This window comes from Vipera berus, assembly GCF_964194415.1.
Source record: "Vipera berus genome assembly, chromosome: 2".
Taxonomy (NCBI): domain Eukaryota; kingdom Metazoa; phylum Chordata; class Lepidosauria; order Squamata; family Viperidae; genus Vipera; species Vipera berus.
In genome coordinates, this window is record NC_138203.1 from 18,714,467 (window position 1) to 18,734,255 (window position 19,789).

At 44.8% G+C, this 19,789-nt stretch overlaps 1 protein-coding gene across 4 annotated transcripts in view; it reads right to left on the reverse strand.

Moving 5' to 3' along the window:
• The window catches only part of PRLR (prolactin receptor), an 85,739-nt gene extending 67,620 nt beyond the window's left edge, over positions 1-18,119 (reverse strand). For 2 of the 4 annotated variants that reach the window (XM_081319340.1, XM_081319341.1), the window contains exon 1: positions 17,866-18,103. The gene's annotated coding sequence lies outside the window, so the exon portion shown is untranslated. Of the gene's footprint in view, positions 1-17,865 lie in introns of all 4 variants that reach the window. The other 2 variants (XM_081319342.1, XM_081319343.1) reach the window with 2 other exon arrangements.
• Positions 18,120-19,789: the final 1,670 nt, after the last annotated feature.

The window sequence follows — 19,789 nt, forward strand, 5'->3', positions numbered from 1 at the left end:
AAGAGCTCTTTCCCAACCTGGCAACTGTAAAGAAAAAAAACCTGTCTAAAGTATGATTAGAAATGAATCAACATGATGAAAACATATTTAAAACCTCCTGTCTGACTCATTAGGATCATCAGCTACTAGAAAAAGGCTTGAAGATAAATCAAATAGTAAATACAAAATCTATCTAAAATTCTTATTTAGGGATGATCTATACCCCATCTTTGCTTAATGCTGAGATGGGTTTCTTATGGAACTGAGCTGGGTTGAGGGCAACAGATCCTTCTGAAGAGGACTCAATCTTGATACTGGGCTGCTGGATCAAAGCTGACTGTGGCTGGATCAAGGTGATCTTGCAGGAAGGAAGCTACAATCTCTCACTGACAAATGAAGAAAAACTCCCTCTCCATTAAACGATTGGTGTGTCTTCCAGTTCCATTCTTTCCATTCAGTCATGAGACTTTGTGGCTTTGTCACCACTTGTGTTCTGGACCAGAGTGCCCACAGCCAGCCCAGCAGCCCAAGGTTGTACTACCTTAGCATCTCAAAAACATTCCATGGTAAGGTTTTTGCTCGGCTAAATGTGATGGTGTCCAGTTGGAGCTGGCAGTGGCAAAGGCAAGTTAAAAGCCAAGAAGATGATTGTGATTGTGTATTGGCCTTGTGAACAAACCGGATAGGAAACAGAATCAGATGATCTAGTTCTACTTTATTATAAAGCTACATTGGCAGAACCTTACAAATCTGAAAATACTTCTCTCCTCCCTTCCTCTGTATGTAGGGAGGGTCCCTTCTGAGTCTCTTGCTCCACTCACTATTCAGCTGCAGAGACAATGCTGCCTCTTACATCACCATGGCTTTGGCAGTGTCTCCGCCTCATCTCCCAAGACCATCCCCACATATCATTGTACCTTGTGATCATAATGCCACTTCTTTTTAAAGCACACTGCATGTGTGACACACATAAAAAGGGATGGCCAGGGTGATGGTTGCAGCTGCCATTTGACTTTTTTGACACCTCCTGAGGCCATCTCTGGACAGCAGTCTTGCCCAGCAAGAATGGGTATAAAAGAATGGAACAGTGAGTGGGGAGAAGTAGGGAAGACAGAATGCTTGGCAACTGGGAAGAGGTGCAGTAGAGAAGATTCTGCTAAGGGTGTAAGGAAGAACCCTTTGAACCAGTACTACAAGTTTATAAGTACCAGTACTACAAGTTAATTATACCTTATTTCTTGTGTCTCTCTTCTTTATAGGCAATAATAAATTGATTTCCAGTGGAAGAATCACTGCCACTAATGTTGCCATTTAGTGGTCTTTCAAACAAAATATGTTTTCATAGAGCCTGTCCCATCTTTACATCTGCTAGAATTGATGCCAGACAGGTTTTCGGGTGAGCATATATCAAAATGAAAAGTATCGGTTATGTTATCTTCTCAGCCCCCAAATATGGAAAATCCACTATCAGTCATTAGTCTCTTCAACCTTCTGGCTCATCTTGTTTTTCAGCAACTCTGCGCCCTTACTTGCAGATTCTAGAACTGCTAATTCTCAGGTGAACTCATTTTAGTGGGTGTGTTCAACCACAAATGGGACGCCCATGGCACAATTAGATATCAGTTTGAGCAGACAGTGCCAACATTAAATATGCGGAGGAGATGGCATTTACAAATTCAGATGTAAGGTATTATTCACTGCTTAGGCTTGTTTGTGTGATAAGAGCAGTCCAACATCTCTCTCTTAGATAAGCACGTATCTCAAAACATAGCTATGAAATCTTACATTTTGTAATTAGCATTTTTCATATAAAGAGTAAATGAGATCCCAGAGATATAAATCCAATCCACTAAAAGGAAATATATATAATCACATGGACTATCTTAACAATGTTTAGGCAGCACATGCCTAAAACAAATAACCCTCAGCAAACATCTGTTCTGTACCATAAGCTGACAGGTGATCCTGAAGAACAAGTACTTGCCAATCTTAGTGGTATTTTTTCTTATGAAAATAACAACAGTGGACTCTTTTAGGAAGCACAGAGAATTATTAAAATAATGAATGTAAAATGATAAGAAAAGCATAAATTCTACTAATTGCTAATTATCACCATATTTCTGTAGAAATAATAATAATAATAATAAGTTGGAAGGGACCTTGGAGGTCATCTAGTCCAACCCCATGCTGAGGCAGGAAACCCTATACCATTTCAGACAAATGTCTGGCCAGTCTCTTCTTACAAACTTCCAATGTTGGAGCATTCACCACTTCTGGAGGCAGGTTGTTCCACTGGTTAGTTGTTCTAACTGTCAGGAAGTTTCTCCTTAGTTCTAGGTTGCTTCTCTCCTTGACTACGGTAGTTTCCATCCGTTGCTTCTTGTCCTGCCTTCAGGCGCTTTGGAGAATAGCTTGACTCCCTCTTCTTTGTGGCAGCCCCTGAGATATTGGAACACTGCTATCATGTCACCCCCCACCCTTCTCTTCATTAAACTATACATACCCAATTCCAGCAACTGTTTCCTATATGTTTTAGCCTCCAGTCCCCCAATCACCTTTGTTGCTATTCTCTGTACTCTTTCTAGAGTCTCAACATCTTTTTTACATCGTGGTGACCAAAACTGGATGCAGTATTCCAGGTGTGGCCTTACCAAGGCATTGTAAAGTGGTATTAGTACTTCACGTTATCTTGATTCTATCCCTCTGTTAATACAGCCTAGCACTGTGTTGGCTTTTTTGGCAGCTGCAGCACACTGCTGGCTCATATTTAAGTGATTGCCCACTAGGACTCCAAGAGCTCTCTCACAGTTACTACTATTGAGCAAGGTACCTGTGCATTTGATTTTTCCTGCCTAAATGTAGAACCTTACTTTTTTCACCATTGAATTCCATTTTGTTAGATAGCACCCAGTGTTTAAGTCTGTCCAGATCCTCCTGTATTTTAAGCCTATCTTCTGGAGTATTGGCTATTCCTGCCAGCTTGGTGTCGTCTGCAAATTTGATGAGTTCCCCATCTATCCCCTCATCCAAATCGTTGATGAAGATGTTGAAGAGCACTGGGCCCAGAACAGAGCCCTGGGGCACCCCACTACACACTTCCTTCCATGTAGATGCGGTTCCATTGAGGACCACACGCTGAGTATGGCCTCACAAGATCACTGCAGATGGGGACTGTAGCCAAGAACAACAGGCTGGACAGGTGCTCACTTACCATTTTCTTGCCTATCTTAACTTGCGTTTCTATTCTGTTTTTTATGGCACTGGTTTTGGTAGGTTGGACTGTTTTTTCCCTTTGTGTAAAGACAGATGCAAAAAACAAGTTAAATAGTTCAGCTTTCTCCCTGTTGCTTGTCACCTTCTTGCCACTTTCCCCCACTAATGGACCAATCATTTCCTTAACTTTTTTCTTGTTTCTTATATGTTGAAAGAAGCTTTTTTTTGTTATTTTTGACTTTGGTCGCAAGCCTTAGTTCATTTTGAGCCTTAGCTTCCCTCACTTCATCTTTGCAGGCACGGGCTGTTTGCTGATATTCTGCCTTAGTTATGTGCCCCTCTTTCCACTTCTTATACTTGTCCTTTTTATCTTTCAGTTTATCAGAGTTCTTTATGCAGCCATGCTGGTTTCTTTTGAAAGCTGTTATTTTTCTTCTTTGTTGGTATTGTGCTAGACTGGGCCTTTATTATCTCACTTTTCAAAATTTCCCAAGCTTCTTGAGTTGTTTTCCTCTTTAGGATTCTCTTCCATGGAATTCTTCCCAAGGTCTCTCTAAGTTTATTGAAATTAGCTCTTTTAAAGTCCAAGACTCTAGTTTGGCTGTATTCTATTGCTTGTGCTTCCATAATGTTGAATTCCAATATTGCATGATCACTTCCTGTGGCTTCAACACTTTCTATCATTTCATCTCTGTTAGTGAGAATTAAATCCAATATGGCTAATCCTAGTTCCCTTCTCTACTCTTTGGGATAGAAAGTTGTCTGCTAGGTTTGTCAGGAATCTGTTAGATCTTCCACTTGGTGCAGAATTTGTCTCCCAGTTGATATCAGGGTAATTAAAGTCCCCCATTACTATTGTGATGCGCTTCCTACATACCTTAGTTAACTGACTAGCAAAAAGTTCATCTATTTCCTCTGCTTGGTTGGGCGGCCTATAGTATACACCTATGGCAATGTCATTTTTTCCCCCTTTTATATTGACCCAAATACATTCAAGTTTACAGTTTTCATCATTGTTGTGCTCTATTTCTGTAGAGATAAAGTTATTTCTTATATATAGAGCAACTCCACCTCCTCTTTTGTTTAGTCTGTTTCTTTTAAATAATTTAAATCCCTCTAGCTGTGTGTTCCATTTGTGGGTTTTGTCCCACGATGTTTCTGTAATGGTAACAATATCATATCCGCCCTCATTTACTTGAATTTCTAGTTCACCCTGCTTACTGTTCATACTCTGCGCATTGGTGTATAGACATTTGAGTCCTTTATGACTGACCCTGTGTTTACTTGCTACATAACTTGTGTGGTGCCTGAGTTCCCCTATTTTCTTAGATTGCCGGGGACAGTGATGTTCTGTATCAATTAACTCACTGTCCCCGTTGTTTAGTTTAAATGTTCCTCCAGAAAAGCTGTGAATTTATTGCCAAGTAACTCAGTCCCTTTCTTGGATGGATGCAGACCATCTCTTTTGTACATTTTTTCATTGGACCAGCTACAGACATCGTGACTAATATAACCAAAGCCTTCTCCTTTACACCACTCCTTTAGCCACATAGTAAATTCTGCTATATGCTGGCCTGTTCCATTTTGCTCCTTATACACTGGTAAGACCTCTGAAAAAGTGAGCCTACAGCCTATTCTGCTGAGTTCCTGCCCCAAGCTCTGGAAATCATTCTGCACACAGAGTACATTGTTTTGTACATCATTATCAACAGTCTTTTTGGGGATTTATTCATTATAAGAGATTAATTTATTTATCAAATTTATTTAAGTGCTTGTCTATACATGCAATATACAATTGCTGACAATTCTGAAAATTTTGGTCTCAGGATTTAATAGGTTCTTAGCTGTTTTCTCCAAATGTAACATCTTTTGGGAGTTGATATGGAAACTCTAAGATTTCTTTTAGAAAAATAAAGAATTGTTTTACAGATGCAAATAATCTGTGTATTCTCAAAGGCCTGCTGGAGGATTATCAGGTGTCTTCCGCAGCTGATCCACTGTCAGAGGCCATGTTGACAGTCAGAGTATAAGATTGAGGTTTTTGCCTCAGCTTCAGACCCTGTGCACATCCATTGTCAACATTGTCAAGAGCCTGTTCCTTTCCCTCAACCCCTTCCACTGAGGACCTGCCCTGCTGATCAGTTGATTCATGATGATAGATCACTGGTGGAAAACTGATTCACTGAAGCATGCAATTAATAATACAAGTTGCAACATGAGTATGCTCCCCTCCACTTTTCCTTAAATAAAACAGCCAAACAGTAACTAATGGGGTTCTGAAAGTGAGGCTGCAGACTGCCCTACTCACATCCACAGTTTCTATGCTGTCTGAAATGATTCACTTAGACTCAAGTCTCAAAACAAGTGGACTCTGTTGATTCTGATGTGATAGGATGGCATCAGAATCTCCATGTGTCGTTCCATGCATTAGGCCCAGGACAGATAACAATAACCCACTAGGGACTTTAACACACATCAAAAATAATCAAGTTACTGTAAGTAATAAGTGTGAAAAAGATCTTGGAGTCCTAGTGGACAAATAAATATGAACCAGCAGCGTGCTGCAGTTGTCAAAAAAGCCAATGCAATCCTAGGCTGCATTAACAGAGGGATAGAATCAAGATCACATGAAGTGTTAATACCACTTTATAATGCCTTGGTCCCCTTCTTGGATTACTGCCTTGTCGTGGTGAAGGGGCTTGCGTAATTCAATGAAGCTATGAGCTATGCCGTGCAGGGCCACCCAAGACGGACAGGTCATAGCCGAGAGTTCTGACAAAACGTGATCCACTGGAGAAGGAAATGGCAACCCACTCCAGTATCTTTGCCATGAAAACCCTATGGACAGTACCAAAAGGCAAAACGATATGACGCTGGAAGATGAGCCCCTCAGGTCGGAAGGCGTCCAATATGCTACTGGGGAAGAGCAGAGGGCTAGTACTAGTAGCGCCAGAAAGAATGAAGCGACTGGGCCAAAGCCGAAAGGACGCTCAGCTGTGGATGTGTCTGGTGGTGAAAGGAAAGTCCAATGCTGTAAAGATTTTTTCTCCATAGGAACCTGGAATGTAAGATCCATGAATCAAGGAAAGCTGGACGTGGTCAAACAAGAGATGACAAGACTGAACATCGACATCTTAGGTATCAGCGAACTAAAATGGACAGGAATGGGTGAATTTAATTCAGATGACCATCAGGTATACTACTGCGGGCAAGAATCCCTCAGAAGAAATGGAGTAGCCTTCATAGTCAATAAAAGAGTAGGAAAAGCAATACTGGGATACAATCCTCAAAATGACAGAATGATCTCAGTTCGAATACAAGGCAAACCATTCAATATCACAGTAGTCCAAGTCTATGCCCCAACCACCAGTGCTGAAGAGGATGAAATTGACCGGTTCTATGAAGCCCTACAGCACCTTATAGAACTAACACCAAAAAATGATGTCCTTATCATCATGGGGGATTGGAATGCTAAAGTAGGAAGCCAAAAGATAACTGGAATAACAGGCAAGTTTGGCCTTGGAGTACAAAATGAAGCAGGGCACAGGCTGATAGAATTTTGTCAAGAGAATACGATGGTCATAGCAAACACTCTTTTCCAACAACCCAAGAGACGGCTCTACACATGGACATCACCAGACGGTCAACACAGAAATCAGATTGACTATATGCTCTGCAGCCAAAGATGGAGAAGCTCTATACAGTCAGTAAAAACAAGACCAGGAGCTGACTGTGGCTCAGACCATGAGCTTCTTGTTGCAAAGTTTAGGCTTAAACTGAAGAAAGTAGGGAAAAGCACCAGGCCAGTCAGGTATGAATTAAATCATATCCCCGTTGAATATACAGTAGAGGTGACAAATAGATTTAAGGAATTAGATCTGATAGACAGGGTGCCTGAAGAACTATGGACAGAGGTTCGCAACATTGTACAAGAGGTAGCAACCAAAACCATCCCAAAGAAAAAGAAATGCAAGAAAGCAAAATGGCTGTCTGAGGAAGCTTTGCAAATAGCTGAGGAAAGGAGGGAAGCAAAAGGCAAGGGAGAAAAAGAAAGATACGTCCAATTGAATGCAGAATTCCAGAGAATAGCTAGAAGAGATAAGAATGCCTTCTTAAATGAACAGTGCAAAGAAATAGAAGAAAACAATAGAATAGGGAGGACCAGAGATCTTTTCAAGAAAATTGGACAGATGAAAGGAACGTTTAATGCAAAAATGGGCATGATAAAGGACCAAAATGGCAGGGACCTAACAGAGGCAGAAGAGATTAAGAAGAGGTGGCAAAATTACACAGAAGAACTATACAAGAATGAGCTTAACGTCCCTGATAATCACAATGAGGTGGTCACTGACCTCGAGCCAGACATCCTAGAATGTGAGGTGAAGTGGGCCTTAGAAAAGCTGAGCAACAACAAAGCTAGTGGAGGTGACAGTATTCCAGCTGAGCTATTCAAAATCTTAAAAGACAGTGCAGTAAAAGTGCTACACTCAATTTGCCAGCAAATTTGGAAAACTCAACAGTGGCCACAGGATTGGAAAAGATCAGTTTACATTCCAATTCCAAAGAAAGGCAGTGCCAAAGAATGTTCAAACTATCGCACCATTGCACTCATTTCTCATGCTAGTAAAGTCATGCTTAAAATCCTACAAGCTAGACTTCAGCAGTATGTGGAACGAGAACTACCAGAAGTACAGGCAGGATTTCGAAGAGACAGAGGAACTAGAGATCAAATTGCCAACATACGCTGGATCATGGAGAAAGCTAGGGAGTTCCAGAAAAACATCTACTTCTGCTTCATTGACTATGCTAAAGCCTTTGATTGTGTGGATCATAACAAACTGTGGCAAGTTCTTAAAGAGATGGGAGTATTTATTTTATTTATTTATTTATTTATTAGTTTTTATAAACCGCCCTTCTCCCGAGGGACTCGGGGCGGTGTACAGAGGAAGGAAGGTATACAGATGAACAATAAAAATAATAAAAACAATAGTGAAAACAAACTGGGACCCCAATTAACGCTATCATGCCAGGCCGGACTGCTGGAACAGGAAAGTTTTTAAGTCGCGTCGGAAGGTACGGAGGTCGGGGGCCATCCGGATTTCGGTTGGTAAGCTGTTCCAGAGGGCTGGCGCACCCACTGAGAATGCCCTCCCCCTGGGGGCCACCAGCCGATATTCCTTGAGCGGTGGCACCCTGAGGAGGCCCTCTCTGTGGGAGCGCACAGGACGGTGGGGTGCTGACATTGGCAGAAGGTGCTCCCGTAGGTAGTCCGGACCCATGCCATGTAGGGCTTTGTATGTCATTGTTAGCACCTTGAACTTCACACGGAAGGCAACCGGAAGCCAGTGCAGCGCACGGAGGAGAGGTGTGATATGGGAGTATCGGGAGGCTCCCAAGAGTGTCCGTGCCGCTGCACTTTGCACCAGTTGAAGCTTCCGAGTGGATCTCAAGGGCAGCCCCATGTAGAGAGCGTTACAATAGTCTAGGCGAGAGGTCACAAGGGCATGGGTGACTGTACGTAAGGAATCCAGGTCCAGATAAGGCCGTAGTTGGCGAACTAGTCGAACCCGGGAGAAGGCCCCCTTGGTCACAGCTCCTATGTGGTCTTCTAGGGAGAGCTGCGAGTCTAGGAGGACACCCAGGTTGCGGGCCCTATCAACAGGGGGTAGTAACTTGTCCCCGATGTTAAGCAATGGGACGTTCTGAATATCCTGGCTTGCCGGAACGTACAGCCATTCAGTCTTGTCCGGGTTCAGTTGAAGCCTGTTCCTCCCCATCCATTCCCGGACCGCTTTCAGGCAGCGGGACATCACGTCTAGGGCATCACTGATATTGTTTGGAGTTGAGATAAAAAGCTGGGTGTCATCAGCATACTGATGGTACCCTACTCCAAAACTGCGAATGATCTCACCCAGCGGTTTCATGTAGATGTTGAACAGGAGAGGCGAGAGGACCGACCCCTGAGGGACTCCGCAAGCGAGAGGCCTCGGGGTCGACCTCTGTCCCCCTGTCAGCACCGACTGCGAGCGACCCTGGAGAAAGGAGGAGAACCAACGCAGAACCGTGCCTCCCACTCCCAGTCCCCTGAGGCGTCGCAGCAAGATACCATGGTCGATGGTATCGAAAGCCGCCGAGAGGTCTAATAAGACTAGGACAGAGGAATGGCCCCTGTCCCGGGCTCTCCAGAGATCATTCATCAGAGTGACCAATGCCGTCTCCGTGCTGTAGCCCGGCCTGAAACCCGATTGGTACGGGTCTAGATAAACCGCTTCATCCAGGATCTGAGGAAGTTGGTGCGCCACCACGCTCTCAACAACCTTCGCAAGGAAGCGAAGATTGGAGACTGGACGAAAGTTATTCAAAGAGGATGGGTCCAAGGTGGGCTTCTTGAGGAGAGGTCTCACCACCGCCTCCTTCAAGGCGGTGGGGAAGTGACCCTCACTCAGAGAAGCAGAGATGACCGCTAGGAACCAGCCTCGTGTCCCCTCTCGAGCTGCATAGGCCAGCCAGGAAGGGCACGGGTCCAGTAAGCATGTGGAGGAGCTCAGCCTTCTCATAATCCTGTCCACTTCCTTAGGAGTTACAGGATCAAATTCTTCCCAGATGACGTCGACAAGACTGTCCATGTCTTGTTCTTCCATCTCAGCCCAGTTGGAGTCCAGGCCAGTTCGAATCCGAGCAATTTTATCCAGCAGATATTGACCGAATTCCTCGGCTCGACCCTGCAAGGGTTCCTCCCTCACCTCTTGGTTTAATAGGGAGCGAGTCACCCTGAACAAGGCAGCCGGGCGATTATCTGCGGACGCGATGAGGGTGGAAAAATAGTTGGATTTTGCCACCCTTATCGCAGCGAGATAAGACCTGGTGAGGATTCTTAGTCGCAATCGGTCGGATTCGGATCGACTGGATCTCCAACGGCTCTCTAGGCCCCGTCTCCGACGCTTCATCTCCCGGAGCTCCTCGGTGAACCATGGGGCTCGCTGGGATCTGCGCCGGGTCAGAGGCCGCAAGGGTACAACTCGGTCCAGAGCCTCCGTGGCTGCCTTTTCCCAGGCTTCCACTAAGGCATCCGCCGAGCTGTGAGCAGGGAGTGCATGCGTGTCCCTAAGCGCTGCCTGGAACTTATCAGGGTCCATTAGGCGCCTAGGGCGGTACCATCTGACTGGCACCATGCACCCACGGTGGGGGGTGGCAAGGGGGAAGTCTAGCCGCAGGAGGTGGTGATCGGTCCATGACAGGGGCGTAACAGTTGTGGTACCCCCACCGATATCATCACGCCACCGTCCAGACAAGAACACCAAGTCTGGGGTGTGGCCTCTCTCATGAGTCGGTCCAGAAATTATTTGCGACAGGTCCATGGCCGCCATGGAAGCCATGAACTCCCGAGCCAGTTCGGACGATCCTCCCAGGGACGGTAGATTAAAGTCGCCCAAGACCATGAGTCTTGAGAATTCAACCACCAACCCTGAGAGGGCATCGAGTAGCTCGGGCAGGGCCGCCGCTGCACGATTAGGTGGTAGGTACGCCAGCAGCAGGCCCAACTGTGCACCTGGGCCGTATCTCAGTAGGAGAGACTCACACCCGACCATCTGAGGGACGGTGGTCTCTCGCGGGCTAAGGGATTCCCTGATGATAACTGCCACTCCCCCGCCCCTCCCATGAGCCCGAGGCTGGTGCAGCACCTGGAAACCTGGCGGGCAGAGGTCAACCAGAGGAACACCACCCTCTGGGCCCAGCCAGGTTTCCGTGATGCAAGCCAGGTCCGCATGCTCGCTCTCCACTAGGTCACGAATGAGGTGAGCTTTGTTAGCTACGGACCTTGCATTCAGGTAGACCAGCCTTAGCATGGGAGGGTGCGCACCTTTGCTCCCGGGTCCTCCGGGGGAGAACAGAGGGTCGGAGCGTCTCACCGCTTGTACAGAGCGGAGATGACACTCCCGGTGACGATATGGCCCTCTGTCTGTGCACCTTCTGCCATTCCCCACCATCCTAGGGATGGGATGTTTGTCAGTACGCCACTGGGTGTTATCGGCGACTGGTCCTCGTTGTACGCCGTCGCGAATGGTCGTGGGCCTGGCATGCGTTATGGTGGCTGGAAGGCGTGCCTTTCCCGCGCAACCATAGTCTTCTCCCTCCCCCCTCCCTAACCCCACAAAAAACTTAACTAAGAACTTAATCAGGGGCCTCTTGTTGGGCTTATGCTGGAGGCCCCTGACCCTGCCCGGCCATCTCTCAGAGGCCCAGTGGTTGGGCCCGTCATCGAGATTGGGTGTGATGCAGGCGGGTCGCACCCAGGAGAGTGGGGAACCCCTGAGGGCGTGTAGTACTGTGCTGGAGTATTGAACGAGCATAGTCACAAGGGGTTCCGGGAAGGCAGTCCCCTGGATGGTGAATTTGTAGGAGGGTCGAGTCGGGTAGGTGCGTTTCTGGATCGTCGCCCTGCCACTGCCACTTGGCCGGGCGAACCCCCAGAAGCAGGCCATTCCTCATCCTCTCACAATGGGTTGTGTCTCTGCTTCCGGGGGTGGTCCAGAACGTACTCTGGGTGAAGCATACCCCATAGAGCTCTCACCTCTATGGGGTTGCAGGTGTAAGGCCAAGCCACTCTGCCACCGTGGCTTGCACCCAGGCCCGTTATGTCCTGTGGGGAGAGAGTGGGCAAGGGTGGTTGAGAGTGGGTAGAAGGCAAGATGGAGGGATTCATTAATTGGCGTCAGCTCTGGTGGTTCAGCCGCCCAAACAGTTCTCTCCCTGATCCAATGGGCGTTGTTCCTGGCCGCAGCTCCATAGGCCCCTATTGGTTGGGGACCGTCCAGAGCGTGGCCTCCCAGAGGTATGGGAGTCCCTGGTGTCATGCCGCTGCTGTTGCCGTCTCCGATCAAGGCGTCTCGAAGAGGTGGCTCAGGGTGTGAGCCGTAGATGCCTCGCCTCCGCCGCTACCGCCGCTGTCAGAGGGCCCTGGGCAAAAACGGTCGACCGGGGCCCGGAGAGGATGTCACCGCCGTCCTCGCCTCCGTTGCCGCCGCTTCCGCCGTATAGGGCATAGAGGAGTCGTTGGCACCCATTCGCTGCCGCTACCGTCGTAAAGCTGGCCTGCGGCGTCTTCTTGATCACTCGGAGACGCCGCCGCTATCCGGGAGTAGATTAGGCAGCCGAGGTAGAACAGCAACTCCGGCCCCGCTCAGGATGGTTGTAGCGGCAGCAGCGGTACAGGGGGTGGGGCGGAGATGCCACGCCGTCAGCGCTACCGCCGCTGGCAAGGCCCCTGGGTGGCGAATGACTGGGCCTGGAGAAGCAGTCCCGGTCACCGTCGTCTCCACTGCCGCCTCTTCCACCGCCCAGCTGATCCGCGGCGCCTCCTCTGATCCTCGGAGACGCCGCCATTGCCCGGGAGCGGGCCAGGGGAGCCGAGGTAGAGCGGAGGTGTCGGCCGCAAGTCAGCTGGCTGTGCAGCCGCAGCGGCTCAGGGGGTGTGCCGAAGATGTCACCGCCAACCGCCTCCGCTGTTTCCAGCCCCCTGGGAAGATGGCCGGCTTTGGGCTTGGGCGCTCTCACCGCTTTCGCTTTCGCTACGCCGCCTCCGCCTCACAGCTGATCTGCGGCGTCTCCTTTGATCTTTCGGAGACGCCGCCGCCGCCGCCCAGAGTAGATTAGGCGGCTGAGGCAGAGCGAGGGTGCTGGCCCCATTTAAAACGGCCGCCAACGGCCCAGGCGGTGGGGTGGGGATGTCCCGGCACCCCTACAGCTGATTCGGGGCGGCAGCGGCCAGCACATTGCCCATCTCAGTTGCCCAACTTCTGACCCCACCCCAGGGGTCTGTTGACATCCCTGGGGGGCTCCTGGGGGGACGCCTTACCACCGGGGGTTACGGAGCTCTCCCCAGCACGTCCGCCATCTTTGGAGCCGGCTTTCTGTTGTACCAGACCATCTTATTTGTCTCTTGAGAAACCTATATGCGGGTCAAGAAGCAACAGTGAGAACTGGACATGGAACCACTGATTGGTTCAAAATTGGGAAAGGAGTCCGGCAAGGCTGTATACTGTCGCCCTGCCTATTTAACTTATATGCAGAGCACATCATGAGAAAGGCAGGGCTAGATGAATCAAAAGTTGGAATTAAGATTGCCGGAAGAAATATCAACAACCTAAGATATGCAGATGATACCACTCTAATGGCAGAAAGTGAAGAAGAACTAAAGAGCCTCTTGTTGCGGGTGAAGAAGGAGAGTGCAAAAGTTGGGTTGAAACTTAACATTAAGAAAACCAAGATCATGGCATCTGGCCCTCTCAATTCCTGGCAAATAGATGGGGAAGAAATGGAGGTAGTGACAGATTTTATTTTCCTGGGCTCCAAGATCACTGCAGATGGGGACTGTAGCCAAGAAATTAAAAGACGCTTGCTCCTGGGGAGGAAAGCCATGGCAAATCTAGACAGCACACTAAAAAGCAGAGACATCACCCTGTCAACAAAAGTGCGTATAGTCAAGGCTATGGTCTTCCCAGTTGCAATGTATGGCAGTGAAAGTTGGACCATAAGAAAGGCTGAGCGCCAAAGAATTGAGGCCTTTGAACTATGGTGCTGGAGAAGACTCCTGCGAGTCCCTTGGACTGCAAGGCGATCAAACCGGTCAGTCCTAGAGGAGATCAATCCTGACTGCTCTTTAGAAGGCCAGATCCTGAAGCTAAAACTCAAATACTTTGGCCACCTAATGAGAAGGAAGGACTCACTGGAGAAGAGCCTAATGCTGGGAAAGATCGAGGGCAATAGAAGAAGGGGACGACAGAGAATGAGGTGGCTGGATGGAGTCACTGAAGCAGTAGGCGTGAGCCTAAATGGACTCCAGAAGATGGTAGAGGACAGGAAGGCCTGGAGGAATGTTGTCCATAGGGTCGCGATGGGTCGGACACGACTTCGCAGCTAACAACAAATGCCTTGGTACAACTACACTTGGAATATTGCATCCAGTTTTGGTCACCATAATATAAAAAAGATGTTGAGGCTCTAGAAAGAATGCAGGGAAGATGATAAGGGGACTGCAGGCTAAAACATATAAGGAACGGCTGCTGGAATTGGGTATGTCTAGTTTAATGAAAAGAAGGACCAGGGAGGACATGACAGCGGTGTTCCAATATTTAAGGGGCTGCCAAAGAGAAGGGGGAGTCAATGTATGCTCCAAAGCAACTGAAGCCAGGACAAGAAGCAATGGATGGAAACTAATCAAGGAGACAACCTAGAACTAAGGAAAAATTTCCTGAAAGTGAGAACGATTAATGTAAACGACTTGCCTCCAGAAGTTGTGGTTGCTCCAACACTAGAGGTCTTTAAGAAGAGATTGGATAACTATTTGTCTGAAATGTTATAGGGTTTCCTGTTTGAGCATGAGGTTGGACTAGAAGACTCCACCGTCCCTTCCAACTCTGTTATTCTGTTTAAGAAATTGACAAAACTACAGTCCCAAATACCTGGAAGAAACCACACTGCCTGTTAGCCCTGCAAAGTAGTTATGGTAAAAGAGTATAATCTAAGTACTAGCTCTGTCTTTACTGTAAAGTTAAACTAACAGAATCTTGCAAGACTGAAAGTATCTTTCCCATCATTTCCTTTCACTCTCTGGAAAACCTGGGAGACTCCCTCCTGAAACGCTTCCCATGCCTCTCTTCCTTCTGTGAGCTAAGATATCTTTTACATCTGATAGTCCAGCCTGCAGCTCTCCCATTTGTTTGCCAAAGTGATTCCCACATACCATTACAATGCAATCACTTCTACTTCACCAAATAGGATGCGCCTCAGTGACACACATGTTAAATACCTGTTTGCAAGGATCAAACTTCTTAAATTGTAAGGGCGAAAATAATGGAAATGGAGAAGCAACAAGCAAAGAGAGTTTTTCCGATGGCCATGCATCCCCTCTCCTCAAATGTTTTTCCCCACAGGATGGCACACAAGACCTCTGGGAATTGTTCCCAGGAAAGCCATAGTTAGTAGTACAATGATGATGTGCTCCAAGACATTCAGACCATATATATCCAGTATAAAAGAGTGCAAAAAAAATTAAACACACTACAGAAAATTTTTATCAACCATCTTCAAAATCTGTATGACTAAGAGATATTTGCACTGCAACTGCAATAGTCAATGCATCATCAGCCTACAAAAATTGATGGGACAGCGTGTTAACAAGTAGAAACCATTTTACAATATAAATAGGCTGCTTTTATTATTGGCCAGATGTAATGATATGTGAGAAAGACCTTGGGAGACTAGGTGAGAAGATGTTGCCAAGGGAACGGACAGATAAGAGGCAGCATAGTCAGCAGCTGCCTAGTGGGTGGGGCAAGAGGCTCAGAAGAGACTATCCCTAGTTCTTTAGGCTGTAAAGGAGAGAGTGGGAGAATTGCACTTTCAGGCTTGCAAGATTCTGTCAGTGTAGCTTTAAAATAAAGTATAATTAATTTATCTGGTTGTGTTTCCTGTCTGGTCTACCAAATATGGTCAACATTAATCATGGAAATTTGAAAGTACAATTCTCCCCTCTTCTCCTTTACAGCCTGAGAAACTAGAGAAACTAGCCCACTATCCTGCTGTGGGCTATACTATCTCTTATTTTTATTTATTTATTTATTTATTTATTTATTTATTTATTTATTTATTTATTTATTTTTGGGACTTATATGCCGCCCTATCTCCCGAAGGACTTTTATTGCTCCCTTGGTAACATCCCCTAACCCAGTCTCCGAAAGTCTTTCTTACATACCAGTATAGGAGACATCATCCTTTAAAGTAGTATGAAGTAAGCTCCAAGCCCATCTGGTATTTAATTTATTTTACATCATTTCTACACGTTTCTCACCCTCAGAGATCCTTGTAGCAGTTCAAACCATATTAAGAGTTCAATGAAATATGCAGATTTCTAACAACTACAAACTTCAAATAGAAAATCATTTCATCTAGGAAAAATAGCAGGAAATAAGATGTTCCATGAATATTTAAATGGAAACATCTTTTAAAATCCTTAATATAATTCACTTATGTCTTGTAATTCATAAAATAAATTTTAGGAGCCACATTCTAATTTTAAGTGAATAGTACAGGATTAACCTTTCATTGTAGTAATAGTAACAAGCTTCGAGAGATAATTTGAAGATGTGACAAGATGTTTCCAAGTGACAATGAGAAAAGAGCAGAATGAAAATTCAAAAGGGACACAACAGAACAAAACCTATTTTTTCTCCTATGTACCTATACATATCAATGTAGGCAAAAACACATAGGAAGCCACCTTAAGGCAGAGAGAGATATGAGGAAGGTATATTATGCTTCGGTTCAGCGACACGTAAGATAAGAAACTTGCAAATTTGGAAATGTAGACAAAAAACAGGCACATATTATCATCTTTGGTGGACATGCCCTAAAGCCAAAAGGTTTTGGTTAAGAATACATATATGGTTAGAGAAAATGACTAAAAAACAGACAGATTTTAAGGCAGAATTATTTTTGTTAGGTATAATTGTAGGAAATTATGAGAAGGACTGTGTATACTTAATGTTACATGTGTTAACTGCAGCAAGAATTTAATTTGCCCAACATTGAAAAGATGAAGAATTACCAGCGGAGGAAGAGATAATTAAGAAAATTTTAGATTGTGCAGAAATGGACAGACTGACACTGAAAATGAAAGAGAAAGAAGATTCAAAATATTTGAGAACATGGGATAAATTTTATCAATGGCTAGAAAAATGTGGTAGAGAGAAAGGAGTTTAATATGTATTAGTAAGCTAAATATTGAAACCCAGACAATATGTTGCTGATAAAATATTAAGCATTTGTGACTATAAAAAAATAATAAAATATTGGGGGGGGGAGAAACTTGCAAATTATCAGAAATTTTGAGAGAATGAAATGAATCCTGGAAACATCTAATAGAGATTCTATATATTCTTAATTTGTGCCTTCCCAACAGAGACAGACTTTTTGCATCCATATTATCATTAAAACCTATTTACAAGTATGATAAAGATTAAATATGAAAACTGCAGATTGTGGTCTGCCCAAACAATAATTCCCATTAACCAGAATGCAACATACACTAGCATAGGGTAAATTAACCAAATTATTACAAGATAAAAATTGAGAAGCAGCAGCACCCCCCCAAAAAAAATGTAAGGAAAAATAACCCCATACTTGGAATTAGGTAATAATACATTCTTAAATGCTAAGGTATATTTTTTTAAAAAAAGTCCCAAGTCCCAAATAGTACCGAGATTGATGTCACTACTATGAATAATAAAACTTTACCCAAAGTAATCTGTGATTGCCAATGTTTAATGTTGACCACAAGGCTTAAGTAGGCTTGCAGTATGTTTCACATTTTGCTTCCTTATATCCAGAACTATGCTTTAACAAGTTCAGAAGATGAATGACATGTGTCATAGCTATCTGTAACACCATATATTTTAAACCATTTGAAAGATCTAACCAAGTCCATGATAATGTTAAAAATATGTGCAACAGGTGATTGATTTGGGGTATTTTTTGCTCTTCAGCAGAAGGTTAAACCACTGGTAACAGTCCCATACCCCCTTGATCTTCTGATTTGACACTGAACTGATGACCCTACAGAGAGCTCAGTTAGACATGCAATCTCCTGTCCCTTGTAAGAAAGACAATACTTACTCTTGAGTGGTAAGAAAGTCTCTAAGCGTTCATGTCAGCTTCCTGGGTGAGAACAAAATAAAAACATGGTGTTGATAAGATTGTTTCAGATCACTTGAGTAAATCCAGAGAGAAAGTGTGACCCACACGAAGCCTCCAGGAAGAAACACGATCCCAGGCAGAAAGGAATATCCATATGCTTTGGAGCAGTTTTGGAGTTTAAAGCCTGAGACCGTCAGCAAGTCAGCTCTGTGGGAATCGTGACGACTCTATGAACTTGTATGCTTTTTTCACTGAAGGAGGAGCCAGAATTGCAAAATCCATGTTCCTTGCTGCAGGCAAAAAAAAATAAAAAATCTTCAGTATGCAAAATGTCCAGAGCCTGACAGTTTTACAAGGCTACAAAGGTACAGATCATTAAGATGTAGCATGAAAAAAAATTTAAGCTGTGGATTTACATTCTTAAGTCCATGTGTTTACATTCAAGCACAGAAGAGACATTTGGGTGTGTTTTTAAAGTAAACTTGGTATTCTATTCTTTCCATACAAAGGGCTTACAGGTCTTGCTATGAAGTGCAGAAATTCAAATCCTTTTCTTTTTTTCTTTTTGTGACAGTGATTTTTGAGTGCCGTTCATAACGATGAGAAAGCAAGAAGGAACAAGATGTTTTCTGATAGACTTCATAACATTTTGTTAGGAAAAAAAAGGCCCAGTGCTGAAGTGGGTTGAAGCTGAATGTTTACATTTATTTACTATGACATTTCAGTTTCTACGGCTACCAGATCTGGGTTGCATATATTCAGATGGCTATTAATACTTTGCTGTCATGTGCTGGATGTTTATAGCTCAGATCTGGTAGCTCTAATAGATACTGCTCTGTAAGGGAGCTTGGACTGAATGTCTAACTATTATCTACTATCCAATAGTCTTCAACCTAGAACCATTCGTTTAGCAGCCATTCAAAGTTAGAACAGCCCTGAAAAAAGTGACTTACAACCAGTCCTCACACTTATGATCCTTGCAACATCCCCATGGTCACATAATCAGAATTCAGACTCTTGGCAACCAGCATGATTCATAATGGTTGTTGCATCCCAGGGTTAATGTGATCACCATATGCAACCCCCAACCCGCCCAGCCAGCTTCTGACAAGCAAAGTCAATGGGGAAAGCCGGGTTCAATTAATGACTACATGATTCACTTAACAGCTGCATTGATTCATTTAACATCCATGGCAAAAAGGTTGAAAAATTGGGTGTGACTGACTTAACAACTGCTTTGCTTAGCAATGGAAATTCTGCTTCTAACTGTGGTGGTAAGTCAAGGATTACTTGTACAGTAATATTCTTGCTCTTATGTGTGTATGCTTTCCATAGCTCATATTGCTAACTTTTTTTAATCATACCCAAATTGTTTGGTAACAGTATTGCACCTGATAATAATGAAGAGGTTTCTCTTGCTAGCCATTCAAAACAGAGGATCAAAACCCCATGCATTCTTCCATCAATTGTACCTTTGTCCCCATTACCGCAATGTCTTTTTGGCAGGGGGGAGGGTGGAAAATGAAGAAGAATTATTAACACTTATTAGGACCAGGTTTGATACCACCACTGCTACCAGAATATTATGGTGGATGAAAACAAGATATGGTAGGAACAGATCAGAGATAACAACTAGACACAGGGGACAGTTTCTTCCCTTTTGCCATCACTCTGCTGAAGACCTAATTCTTACAGTGCTGTCTCATGTCTGTGTATGTGTGGTTATAGTATTATTATTATTATTTATCTTTCTTATTATTCTCTTTATTCTACCCTTTGTCTACCTATTCTGTGTTTCCCAAAGACCTAGGATAGGCAGATCTGGATGTTTCATGGTGTTACAGACATTGTCGCAGGATGGAAGCTGTTCCGAGTAAAACTTTCTTTTGTAATTGACTGGTGG